We start from the raw sequence: 14,326 nt of genomic DNA on the forward strand, positions 1-14,326 counted from the left end.
AGAATGGGTTAATCACTAATAAGCACAACGTTTGGGAAAGAAATGGATACGAATTTTGATTTTGGATGTGTTTGAATCTGAACCTGGGATACTTCGAACCCCCAAACTTCTGTGATATCAAGCATTTTTGGGAAGTCTCTAATTATCCTGGAGGAAGTGACCGGATAACATCCTGCTTTGCTCAAATACTTGCTTTAATAATAAACAACTTTAATTCTATATTATCACTAACTAACTACAAATGACTTCAATATGAGCTTTTCTTATGAATGATACAATGTGACATGTATATATTGCCTTATATCCCACAGATTTCTATAAGTCATATTCGTTGTTTAACTTTTTATCTAATTTTATTTCAGATATCAATATAGCGAGACCAACACCTCAAGGTATATCAAATTCAATAATGTACGTTATATTTACATATTTATTTACTTACAATTTTTTGTGACTTTTTTTCTTTGATTAACACTGTTCGCGATATTCTTGCTCCAGATTGCAATGAGGCTGATGAAACCCAGTGGTTCGTGTGTACGAGTAGGTTTTTAATATATTAATTAAATCACAAATAGGTAAAAAACTACAGATACACTCAGTCCCGGCATTAAGTCCTTCGGGATTAAGCATCTGACGGAATTATGCACATACAATTATGCAAGTTTGCCTACCATTGGGAGTCAATTTATGAAATCATTTTTGAAATACGCCTAAATGTATACAGTAGAGTCTCGCTATAGTCCATATTTGGTTTCAAATTTGACACTTGGGTTACACTATAGTCCATGTAATTTTTTAAAATTATCAACGATTTTTAGTATTGAAATTCCTCGACGGCTTCCACTTTCTTTGCGATTGTGGTACTTGTCCTTGCTCTCTTCATTCTGGATCACAATTATCACAACCACTCAATTAAATTTGCCAAAAATATTAAAATAATTATGCATGTCGCATACTAAAAAACATAACCTAACTTAAAATCAGTGTTTTGAAATCAACGGTCAATAAATTGTGGACTATAGAGCGATGGCCTATAGCGAGACTCTACTGTACTGGCCAAAAAGTACTGTTTGTTAATGCATTTTCAGTTGAACATACTTTTACTCCGCGCGAAATTCGTTCTACAGACAATTTATTCAAAAGAAAGCCCCTGCGGGTATGCAAATTTTCTCGATGTGTAATGCCATTTCGCGCATTTTTTTTCGGTCCCGAAAAAATACATAATGCCGGGATCTAGTGTAGTTGACTGAGTGTTCGTATAATGATTGACTTGTCCGGCTATTAAATTTTATTCACCGTAGATGCGGGTGACTTTGTCCTCCGTCGTTGACTTTGCCCCCTCCTGTTCGTAAACTTTTCTTTAATTCTAGCGCTTAAGGATTGTCTTTACCGATCTGATATACCATGTCTGATCGATGAGAACTATTCTTACACATTATATAATTGAAGAAAAAATTTCGAATAGTAGGAAGGCAAAGTCATCCACGGAGGACAAAGTCACCTGCATCTACGTTTTTTAAGATTTAAGATTTAAGATTTTTTAAGACGTTTTTCGTGATTTACATTTTCGCACAATTGCATTAGATTCTTTACAATCTGAGCTTCTGTAATTCAAGGTGAAAATCAACCTAGTTAGAATGGGTACAAACTTTGTGTGCACGTGTACGTACATGCTTTGATAATCTTAGGTAACGAATACGAGAACGATAGGGGAGACTGGGGCAAAAAGTCACAAAACGTAACTTTTATTTTTTTATAAGCTACTCGAGCGCTTCAGAAATTTCATTTAGTGCAGTTTTATAGGAAATTTACCGCTCTACAATTTTGTGAAAGTAATTTTCCTCTACTTACGAAATACGTCCCGAAATGCTAAAACTCATGGGTATAGCGGGTGTCAATTGGCTCACGCGTGTCTTTAAGGTGGCTTGGCAAAGTGGGAGAGCACCAAAGGACTGGCAAGTTGGGGTCATTGTACCCATATTCAAGAAGGGAAACAAGAAAGATTGCTCCAATTATAGGGGAATTTCCCTTCTGAGTTTGCCCGGCAAAGTGTATGCCAAAATCCTTGAGAGAAGATGTCGAGAAATAGTCGAACCCAGACTGGGTGAGGAACAATGCGGTTTCAGACCTGGTAGAAGCACCACGGATCAGCTTTTTACCCTGAGGATGATTGTCGAAAAGGCTTGGGAGTATGCAATTCCACTCTATGCTTGTTTCATAGATTTGGAAAAAGCATATGACCGAGTACCGAGAGAACAACTTTGGGATGTACTGCACGAGTACGGACTGGATGAAGAATTGGTAGGAGCCATTCAGTCATTGTACAGAGACTGTAGTAGCTGTGTTCGTGTAAACGGATCCAAATCGGAAGGTTTTCAAGTGAGTGTTGGACTGCGCCAAGGGTGTGTTCTATCACCATTGTTGTTCATAATATACATGGACAAGATTATGGAACGCAGTCGGGGGCGGAATGCGATTCGTATTGGGGATTTCAGGGTGAGCCATCTCCTCTATGCAGATGATTTGGTTCTTTTTGGATCTTCCGAAGAAGAGCTTCAACGCACACTTGACCGATTTGTAAATGTTTGTGCCGAAACAGGTATGAAGGTGAACGTGGGTAAGTCGGAAGTAATGGTGATTTCCCGACAATCTGTGAAATGCACTCTACATGTTAGTGGAGACTCATTGACACAGGTGGAGAAGTTCAAGTATCTCGGGGTGTTATTCACGAGTGATGGTAGGATGGAGGCAGAACTCTCGTCGCGAATCGGTCAGGCTTCTGCAGTAATGAGGGAGCTTGGCAGAAGCGTGTTGAGGAAGGTCGAGCTTAGTCGATCGGCTAAATTATCGGTTTTCAAAGCTGTGTTCATTCCTATTCTCACCTATGGTCATGAGATTTGGGTAATGACCGAAAGGGTAAGATCGCGAGTACAAGCTGCCGAGATGAGGTACCTTCGAGCGGTAAAGGGAATCACTCGTAGAGATCGAGTGAGGAATGTGGCCGTTCGTGAGGAACTAAGAATCGAGGAGCTGCTTCTTCGGGTTGAGAGATCACAACTTCGATGGTATGGACATGTTCAACGCATGAATGAAGAAAGATTCCCCAGAAAAGCTATGCAAGCCATTGTGAGGAGACCTCGGCCTCGAGGCAGACCTAGGACAAGGTGGCTGAATCAAATTCAGAATCTTGCCTTGGAACGCCTCGGGATCGAACCCGAACATCTTCCTGAAGTGGCGGAGGACCGACAGGCGTGGGCTGCTAGATTGGATGTCATGGGCCCGCGACCCCAATAGGGATAAGCGGTTGAAAATGAATGAATGAATAAATGAATGAATTTTCCTCTATTTTGTAAGGAAATACGTTTATTGAGCCGATTTCTAAAAGGTAATTTTGTGACCATTCTCAAAAATGCTGGGGCAAATAGTATCAGGCATGGGATATTATCACATTTTGATTCGCTTCATTATGGGTTTCCGTAAATTTGAAAGAATACCTAGAGGACATATTTTCATAGGAAATTTATTCATCTAGACCTTTGTAAAACACCGTTTTCTCTATCTGAACGAGAAAAGCATTTTTCAAGCTATTTTAGAAAAAGTAAAAGACTACAAATCGTTTGACCAATGCAAACAACAAGCGGCGAGACATGGTAATGACGTTTCTTTTCGCCGTGAGACATCAGAAATTGCTTCATTTTTTGTTACTTTTTGCTCTATACATTTTGTTACTTTTTACCCCAAGTGGCCATTTTTAATAAAAGGATTTCTGGAGAGAAGAATATTTGGAAAATACTAAAATGGATAGTGGATTCGTATTCAAAGAATCCAAATCCTTTAGGAAATATTTCCAAGTGCATCAATTTGGAAAATAAGTAGGTAATAATTGATATCTCTTGTAAGGAAAATATATCAAAAACATGCCTAAAAATTTCAATATTTTTTATTTTCTAAATTCCTTGTTCGAATTCAAAGAAACTTACGACATTGAAGAAGGTCTATGGAGGCTATCTATAGAAAAAATTTTGAGCCGGTATCTTTTTTATCTTGGAAGATATTGAATTTTGATTTTTTCGAGGTGTGACTTTTTGCCCCAGTCTCCCCTACCCATTAAAAAAGATTTTTCAACCCTACATCCCTCCATCCGCACGCAACATAAGAAGCGGTACTGTAATACTGGCTTCAGACCTGAGACTTAGCCATACGGCTTAACACTAAACCTACCGACCATTTTTAGTCGTTTTTCGGTCAAATGACAAACTGCGGTAAAGTAGGATACTCAACAAATTTGTATTAGAAAAGAGAAAAAATAAAATTTAAATTTTTCTTCTAGTGACATTGTACCGTTTAAATATGTATTAATTTTAAACCGGTCAATTTAACCGGATCTTGGTAGGTTTACTGTTAACTGCTCTAATTTTTCAACAATCAAGATTTTCGAAAAAATTTTACTTAGCTATTGGATTAATAAAGACAAATGACCTATTAAATTCTGAAAAAGCAATAAAATTAATTGCTCTTTAGGATTTTGAAGCTTATGGGAACTGGGCTAAATCTCTAGTCTGGAGACCGCTTAAGGTTCCCTATTTAGAGGAGAGGATCCCTTTCAGGCATCTTCGTCTATAACACTTAATTCACAGTACAATTAGAATCTGGGACAATTAATCATTTAGTGAGCGCTCTACCATTCAACGACTTTAGTGTCTAATAACTAAATTTTACTAAACTACCATTTACCATGTTTAACTGTGTTATCACACTTGCACATTAAAATTTTAATATGATTCACATTATTTGTCGCTTGGGAAAGCCCAAATGTGTAATTTGTCTGTTTGAATCATTTTATATTCAAAATTTGATCTATTTGTTGATGAAAAGGTAGACTTGACCCGCAAAATTTGATATAAATTGATTTATAGCATTAATGCGAAAAATTAATGCGATTTTCTCTTTAATTTTTTAATGTGAAAAATATTTATGCTTTAGGTAAATTTAAACTTATTTTTTCAGGCCAAGTCCACTTCTTTATCAATAAATAGAAAAATCCCAAATATTAAGTGACTCAAAGACACAAATAACATATTTGGACGCTCACAAGCGACAATTAATGTGAATCACATTAAAATTTTAACGTGCAAGTGTGATAACACCGTAAGATTTGTTTTTTTCTGTTCTATTTTACATGCACTTGCCATTGGATGAAATCTTGGAAATTATAAGTGAAGAAATGTAAGAACGTATTATAAAATGAAAAAAAAACTTATACTGATATAATTCCTTACTTTCTTTTCTTTATAAATCATATTTACCAATTGATATAATGGAACTTATGCAGTTGGAGAAGGAGGTATGACAATATATTTAAAATAAAAAAATAGATTGACTTTTTTTTATCTTTTCATTCAATCATATTCACTATTGGATGCAACACTGGAAATTACAGCTCTAGCAGGTACGATCATATTTATGTATAAAAAATATTTAAAACTAACTTAATGTTTTGCTATTTCCGGATTGTTCGTATTTACCATTTGTTGTGAAATTGGGAATTCAAGTGGCACATAATGGTAAACCTATAGCTTTGAAACAAAAATAAATTTAAAACTAATGATTTGTTTGTAATTTCCGGATTGACGGGGTTGACCACATTTACCACTGGATGTAAAATTGGGAATTACAGCGGCACATCTTGGTACGGTCGTATCTCTAAAATTAAAGAAGATTTTGAGACTGACGTATTTTTTCTATATTTCCCTGATTGACAACATCTAGGACTAGATCGAGTTATTCAAATCCCAGGGATAGGTCCAGGTACGGGGATATATTTAAAAGTGAAAACTCTGATTTCAAACAAAATTCTATTTCTCTTTGTTTTTTTTTTTCGGATCAATCATGCTTTTTATGGATTGCAAAATTGAAATTGTAGTTTTAGAAGGTAAGACCAAATCTTTAAAATGAAAAAAAGTGAATTAAATCTCACATATCTTTTATCTTTCCGGATTAACATATTTACCATTGGATGTAAATTTCTGAATTATAGAAGCACATAAAGGTATGATCATATCTTTAAAATGAAAAAAAAAACTTTTAAAACTGATGTTTTTTTTTTTAAATAATTTTCCGGATTGGCGTGTTCACAATCTGATGTAAAATGGGACACTACAGTGGGACACGAGGGTAAAGTTATAGCTATAAAATGAAAAAAATGGCTTAGGACTGACGTATTTTTTAATTTATTTTTTCGATTTAAAAACATTCACCGTTGGATGTAAAATTGGGAATTGCAGTGTTTGATGCAGGTATGGTCAGATCTTAAAAAAAATTTAAAAAATATATTTTCAACTAATTTTTTTATTAAATTTTCTTTTTCGGATCAATCGTCTTTTTTGTTTTGGAAATAATATTGGAAATTATAGTTGTAGCTGGTATGAATATATCTGTAGGGGAGACGGGGGCAGAATTAGCCACGTATAGTATTAGATAGTGGTATCTCACAGTTTGATTTCGAAAGAATATTGAGGATACCACTCTTTATTCTAAATATGTACTTCCTTTACTATTCATTGAAACATTTCATCGGTTGCGGCTACCTCTGTCGTATCTGCATTTCTTTTGTGTCAGCATTTCACGCAAGAGGGGACGTCTGTATTGTAGTTTCTCCGAATGCAGATACAGTAGAGTCTACTAAATTCGAACGCTCGGGGGGTATTTTTGACATTTCTCACCTCCCAAATTCGAACGATTTTTTCAAAACTAACGAAATTTGTGTAAGATTAAATTGTAATTTGAATCAAATTCTCACACTTTTTCGCAAGTTTTAGTGGTAACATACTTCCTTTTCATTTTATACGATAATAATGTATGTAAACATTCAGGAAGAAGCACATAAATATGATTTTCATTCACCTAGAATACGAACTTTCTAACATAACCTCACAATTGACATTTTGAACCCAAACGGCGTTCGAATTTGAGAGATTCAGATTTGAGAGACTCTACTGTACAAAACAAATGCAAATACGACAGAGGTAGCAACAATCGACGATTTAACAACCTCATACAAACATTTTTTGTACAAATTATACGCAATTAAAAATCTCATTTGGTGGCTAATTCTACCCCGGTGACACCTACTCGTAATATAAAAAATTCAGATCAGACAGACTTATATTTTTTTCTTTTTATTTTCTTTTCTGTATCAATTATAACTTTCAATGGATATAATGGGAATTATAGCAATACAAGGTACCAACCTGTTCTTTATGTAAAAAACAGATTTGAAATTAATATTCTTTTCTTTATTTATTTCTGTTTCAACCATACTTTCAATTCAATGCAATGATGCATAATGCTGGGACTTATAGGGCTAGGACCAAGTAAGCTCATATCTTTAAAATCTTTAAAATTAAAAGAAAGATATAGGATTAACATTTTATTTATTATCTTTTCCGAATCGACTATGTTCCACTCGATGTTATATTGGGTACAACAGCTCTACAAGGTAAGAGTGTATTTTTCGAATTATTAAGGATTTAAAACTGATATATGTTCATATATATTTTTATAAATCAACACACTGATTATCTGAAATTAGACACAGTTATTTATGTGCTCAATAGTGTTGGAGGTATGTATGTGCACATTTGTTTTTAATGAATAATATTTAACACTAATAAAATTGTCTTGGTTTATGTTTCGCAGATGGCGCTACCTAAACGTACTGACAAACTACAAAATAGAAGATGACGTTTATATTGATTTACGGCATATGTAATCTTTTAAGAGAAAAATTATTTACAAAAATCTCTACTGTTAAATTTAGACTCTTGTGAAACTAAAATAGAAAAAAATGCATTTGAAAATTGGGACTTTATGTAGGGTAGCGGCATTACTTATGGCCACATTAAGGACATATTTGCTCATAGCTTCTTTTCTTTTTGACTATGTAAGATAAAATTTTAACTGTAATTTCTTTAAAGTACCTCCTTTCGATATATCATGGTGAATGTATTAGGAAATTCCCTTAAACCTCAGAAAAAGTATGATTTTTCCAAAAATGTAAAATTCATAACTTGTGGCCACTTTTACGAACTTATGGCCGCTCGTGGAATGACTTGTGGCCACAATGCAAAATGATGCAAAATAAACTTAGAAATAAAATATTTTAAATGCAAAAGAAAACAAAAAGATTTCAGGTAATTTCAGAAATTTTTATTATTTTTTTCTTAAGTTTTTATAGTTTTTATTCATGATTTTAGCATTGCACTATTAATTTCTTCTCATCCTTCTATTCACTGAAACCCGCAATCCGTTTTTCATAATGAAAAATGCATATTTGACTGCATGAAAAACCCACCTCAAAATTCCCTCTGTCTCCTTTTGTAAGGACATTGCGAAAGCCTTCGTGGTCTGATATTTCTTCCGGATCCATCCCGGAGATTTTATTAAGGAGAGTTGTGAGAGGAATGTGATACACCTGAAATACTTGTCGCGGCCATTACATTATCAATGCCTCTTAATGCCTGTGAGATGAATATTGAGGCTCTTTTCAGTTTTTTATATTTTCTCGAGGAATCTTGAAATCAGATTTTACACCACATTTATTTATAAACAATTTTATATTACAATTTCATTACTTACCTCAAATTTCATTAAATGATTGCCAGAAAACACCGAACTATTGAATAAAAACAATACAATTGACAACTCTTCAAATCAAAATAGTGTCACATATGGTGTGAGGGCACCACACGTCAAATACCGTGGCCACAAGTCCGTAATCCTATCAATTTGGTCATAACTTATGGCCTCATTTTAATTTTATATGTGTTGTTTAAAAATTTATCAAAATTTAATAGTAAAAGAACATATAGTTATTAAGGAAAGAAGTTTTGAAAAATAGTACTAAATATTTGCTATTGAAGATACAATATTTAGTTGTTAAAATTTTTAAGATCGTTAGTAAATTTCTTAACGATTTGACGTATTTTTAATCGTAATCCGCATCAGTAAAATATTTTCCTTAAATTGTTTCTTATTGTACCGAAATATTAAAGTAAATCAATTTAAAATTTTCATTTAATGATAGCACATCAAATATTGGTAATTTTGTGGTTCTTTAAAATCATTTTGTGAGAAAAAATTGAAGATTTTTGCGAAGAGGCCACAAGTATAGACTGGCCATAAGTAATGCCACCACACTAGGAGAATATAAATATCGTCATATACAGTGAGCCTTCAAACGATGCGAATTTTCTTTTTGTTAGCAATGGGCTGGTCCAGCATTTTTAATCTCATGAGGTTCATCATTATCTATCGTAACTATGGCTTCAAAACGACGAACGTGCACTTTGTAAAAAAGAGAAAATTCGTATCGTTTGAGGGCTTTCTACGAGCTAAATATGCCTATATTTCCCTAACAATAAATATTTAAACAAAATACCAAAAATTTATAAGAATAAATAATTGTGAATCCCTATTTGTGCTAAGATTGTTTTTTAAACCTAATTTTCTTTGCCAAGGCAGACTTTTCCTCAGTGAATAAGTCAAATTTTAAGAGTTTAGAATATTGGATCAATTCTTTTCATCAAGGACACTACAACTACATCGCTTCACGATATTCTAACATCGTTGACGGAAAATGTCCCAAAGACAGAGGTTTTTAACATTTTTAAATCTTCCGGAAATCTTTCCTGAAGAGGCTGCTGACTGAAAGGCTCCAAAGTAGGGTTCAAATTTGAATCTCTTGGATACATCGTTTTAAAGAATAAAATACACTAAATACTTTAAGAACTAAAGTATCATTGTTATAAATAAAAATATTATAATGAAAAATTAAAGATTTCTTTTGTATGTTCTGGAATCCTTATATCCTTAATTATAAAGAATATCTGCTAAAAAGCCCTAATTCAAAGGTACCTCTCTTCCCTCTATTATTATTTGCTAAAATTGTATTTTTGTTAATGAAAATGACAACCCGGATACAAAATAATTTTCGAATAGAATATTTGTTTAATATACTTGGTAACAAATAGTTCTCACGACTATTCTGTTACTAATGGCCTTTTAAACAGTTTTATCATCACGATTTATTTGCAAAGTAACATCTTTCGAGAAGATCGGAATAAATTGCATGGAAGTTTTGCGAAAAGTCATTCAGTTATTCGAAATGCTGGAAGTGAAACTGTTTTGTAAATCCAATTGGATTATTTTCTTTTTCGTGCTTTTCCAAGTTTTTGGTAAGTTCTATTACAGATATTCATCTTTAAATTTTATTAAACAAATAGAATCAATATTTTTCGTTAGTAAAGTAAACTATTTTGGGGTCAGTATATGCAACGTGAAAATCGATCTCATCACACGTTTTAGATCGAAAAATCTTTATGAAATCAACATTGACATCTCTGTCATTTTCAAATGTATGTTTGAAAACGATAGAGAAATTTCACTTTGTTCTAAAATGAAATTTGACTTTTTTCTAGCCATTTTCACCTTTCCTAATCAATGGAACTTTAGATAATGTCGTTTTCCGTATTTAACTAACTTTCTTTTATTTTCTTTCTAGATATCTTTCTTGCAAGACCATCACCTCAAGAAGATATTTGAATTATTGAATAATGTTAATTATTTTTAAATTGACTTACAATTTTTTTACGAACCAAAACTGCTGGGACATTCCTTTTTAGATTGCAGCGGAGTGCCAGAGAGGAGTAGATATTTTTGTGAAAGTATGACTAAGTTTTTTATATACTCAATTATAACTAAAGATCTCCTTATGAATGAAACTGTTAAGTTGTGAATTAAGGGGTTACGTGGATTTCGCAGACAAAAAATAACATATTTTATTAACGTTTTTTTCTTTTTTTTTTTTTGAAAAAATAAATCAAGGGTGTGCAAGAACCGTTTGAAACCGAATAAACGTCAAAATAGGTTTGTTCAGGTAGCGTTTTGACCGTTTTGACCATTTACGTACAAGTTTCATTTGAAGTTTGTTCGGTTTCTAACGGTTCTTGCACACCTCTGAAATAAATAAATAAATAAATAAGCACCATCAAAATTTAAAAAAAGCCGTTGGAACCTGATATTGGAGACGATTTTTTTGAATAAAACATACTTTACGGTGGACAAGATTCAGGCGGACAATTGACTATAAACAAAAGTACCATATTGAATGCATTCTTAATAACGGGTTTTCAAGGTCAAAGGTCTTGTAATTTCTGTTAAAACTGAACTAGTTTCCATCGGTTTTAGACCTGTAATAAGCCGGTTAATAACCGATAAGTAATTTTTGTCCGTAAAAACCAATTTTATTACTCTTAAAACTATTTTTAGGGATATATGAATCAATTCAAATTTGTTGATAACCTGTAAACGGTAAATGATACGAAAGTACTTTTGAGTGATAACATCTAAATCACGAGATCGAGCACTTCACAAAGCCTGGGACGCTTTCGTATGGGAGCCTGTTGTATTCAAATTCAAACCCTGTGGTCTGAATTACAGCGCTATTCGTATCCGGGACACTTGATCAGTTATAGCGAACACTCTTCTACGTATTAAAAAAAATACATATTTTCTATAAATTATTATAGCTCAAATTTAGCGAAGAATATATTTTCAACTCCTTTTAACATTTACCTTCTCTCCTGGATCATTTCAAAAATTTTAATCTGGTGAATTCTAGTTGGTCGCCAAGGTAAGAGTATTAATTTGAATTCACAGAAATTATTTACTATTTACTTCTTTTTTTCTATTTTCTTTATCACCAATATTTTCCATTGAATGCAATATGGGGAATTGTAGCTGGAAGAGGTATGAACTACACATATTTTTGAAAATCTAAAGGCTATTTTTTTACATTAACTTTTCCGCATCACAATTCTTTTCCATTATTGGACATATTGGGAAGTGTAGCAGCAGAAGGTATGAGCATGTTTTTAAATGAGAAAATATATTAAGACCAATGTAATCTTTTTTTTTGTTTATTTATTTATTTTTTTTGTATCAATCATATTGACTGCAACGACTGGGATATATAGCGGCAGCACAAGGTACCAGTTCTCTAAAATGAAATATATATACAAGATTAACATTTTTTTAATTGTCTTTTCTGGATTATTAATAATTACTACTACTGAATGGCATATTGGGAATTATAGCGGTATCAACAGGTACGAAGTTAGATTTAGGATTAATATATATTTTATAATTAATTTTTCTGATTATATCGTGTTTTCTATTGATTGTAACTTTAAATCTAATCTTTTTTATTTCTTTTTTTTCTGAATAAAATGGATGCATGCATTACTGGAATTTATAGGGGTATTAACAGGTAAAAATATATTTTTGAATGAAAGAAGATCTATTTACATTATAAGTATATAATTTTGGTTTTCTTTTTTTTTATCAACGATATTTTCTACTGGTTATATTGGAAATCATAGAAATAAAAGGTACGAACCCGTTTGAAAAAATACAAAATTAAAACTAATAATCTTTTTCTTTATAATTATCGGATGAACCATTGATTGAATGCTATATTGGGATTTACAGACACATTAGAAGGTATCATAAGTCTAAAATGAAAAAAAAAAACATCAGATTGACATATTATTTTAAATATTTTTTTCGGATCAAACAAACCCACGATTGGATGTTCTATTGGGAATTCCAGATTTAGGAGGTATCATACCTTTAAAATGATAAATACAGATCAGACTAACTATATATTTCTTTTATTTTCTTTTTTCATAAATCGTATTCTCCATTGAATGTATTGAGAATTATAGAAACACAAGGTATGAACGCATTTTTAAAACGAATTGGTATTGAGGACTAATATTATTTTTCTAATTTTTTGTGGGTCTACCATACTTGCTGTTGCATATAAAATTCGGATTCACAGAAGCATTAGAAGGTGCGAACGTATTTTTAAAAGCTTTTAAATAAAAGATTATTAGAGACTAACTTGATTTTTTAAATCGTCTTTTCTGGATCGATCATATCTACCATTAGGTGTTATGGAGGAATTCTATACTCTGATAAGTATGAGTATTTTAGCAATAGTTACTATTGATCATTTTCTTTTTAATTTTAAAGGAAATATTCTTTACGATATATGACATTATATTAGTTTACTTTTTGCAGGTCTTATTACGTAGAAATTATGACTGTCAACTCCAAAACTAAAGATGACATTTAAGTTGATTTACAGCCTACATAATCCTTTAACAAGAAAATTATTTACAAAAAAATTGTATTGTTCAATTCAGACCTTTGTAAAACTAAAATAGAAAAATTGCATTTGTTTTTTTGTTTTACATTTATATTACCTTCACATATGTAAAAATTCAATTAATCTGAATTCTATTTGTGCTATATAAGACTGTATTTTAAAGCAATTTTTGTTGGCCAAAACAGGATTTTTCTCTATGAATAAACCAAAGTAAGAATTTAGAATATTGGATCAATCCTTCTCATCAAGTGCACTATAACTTACATCGCTTTCCAAAGTATTCTCACGTCGTTGATCAATAAGAAGAGAAGAAGGAAGGTCATTTCATCAAAATTTTAAAATCTTTTGAAAATGTTTCCTAAAGAAGCTGCTGACTGAAAGGCTGCAAAGTAGGGTCCAATTGTGAGTCTCCTGAATACATCGCTTTAAAAGATATCACACACCAAATACACCCAAAGTATTATTTTTATAAAAGACTAAATATTATAAAGAAAAATTAAAGTCTTTCTGTAATTTTACTTGTTTTTTTTAAATTTATTAACACTAAATCTACACCTTGAACGGTTTAATAACTTTGTAAAATTAACACATTTTTGAACGGTACGATGTCGCTACCAAACTTTATGAATTTTTAAAAATATAAATGTAATATATTTTTCAGTGTTTAAATTTTAATTTTTCCCTCTTTCCCAAGAAAAAATTGTTGAGTATCCTATCCTACTGCGATCTGTTATTTGACCAAACGCGCTAGGAAAAACGCCCAAAAACGCCAAAAACGGTTGGTAGGTTTAATGTTAATTGTTCTTACCCTTGTGTTTTTGAAAGCAAAGGTTTGGCAGATTTAGGTTTTCAAAGAATTCAATGTTCGTGTAATACCGGCCACCATTGTCTTAGCGTTGGTAACCAACCCCCAGAATGAATCTGACGAAAAATCTTTCTCTGGTTGTATTTTATTTAATTGTGAAATCTTTTTAAAATATTCCTAAATAGACTTGTTTATAAATGTTTTATTAATCTCGTTAATCTGGATGATAATTATTGATGTGTAAAAAGACATTTGATCTGCCATTTAACACAGAAGACATAGTTTCAAGG

At 32.2% G+C, this 14,326-nt stretch overlaps 1 long non-coding RNA gene across 1 annotated transcript; it reads left to right on the forward strand.

The window, feature by feature from the left end:
* Positions 1-10,680: 10,680 nt before the first annotated feature.
* LOC129800813 (uncharacterized) lies at positions 10,681-13,877 on the forward strand. Its single transcript, XR_008751653.1, has 3 exons — positions 10,681-10,724; positions 11,681-11,692; positions 11,800-13,877. It is a non-coding gene; the product is annotated as an uncharacterized LOC129800813 (long non-coding RNA).
* The last annotated feature ends 449 nt before the right edge of the window (positions 13,878-14,326 follow it).

This window comes from Phlebotomus papatasi, chromosome 2 (assembly GCF_024763615.1).
Source record: "Phlebotomus papatasi isolate M1 chromosome 2, Ppap_2.1, whole genome shotgun sequence".
NCBI classification, from domain to species: Eukaryota; Metazoa; Arthropoda; class Insecta; order Diptera; family Psychodidae; genus Phlebotomus; species Phlebotomus papatasi.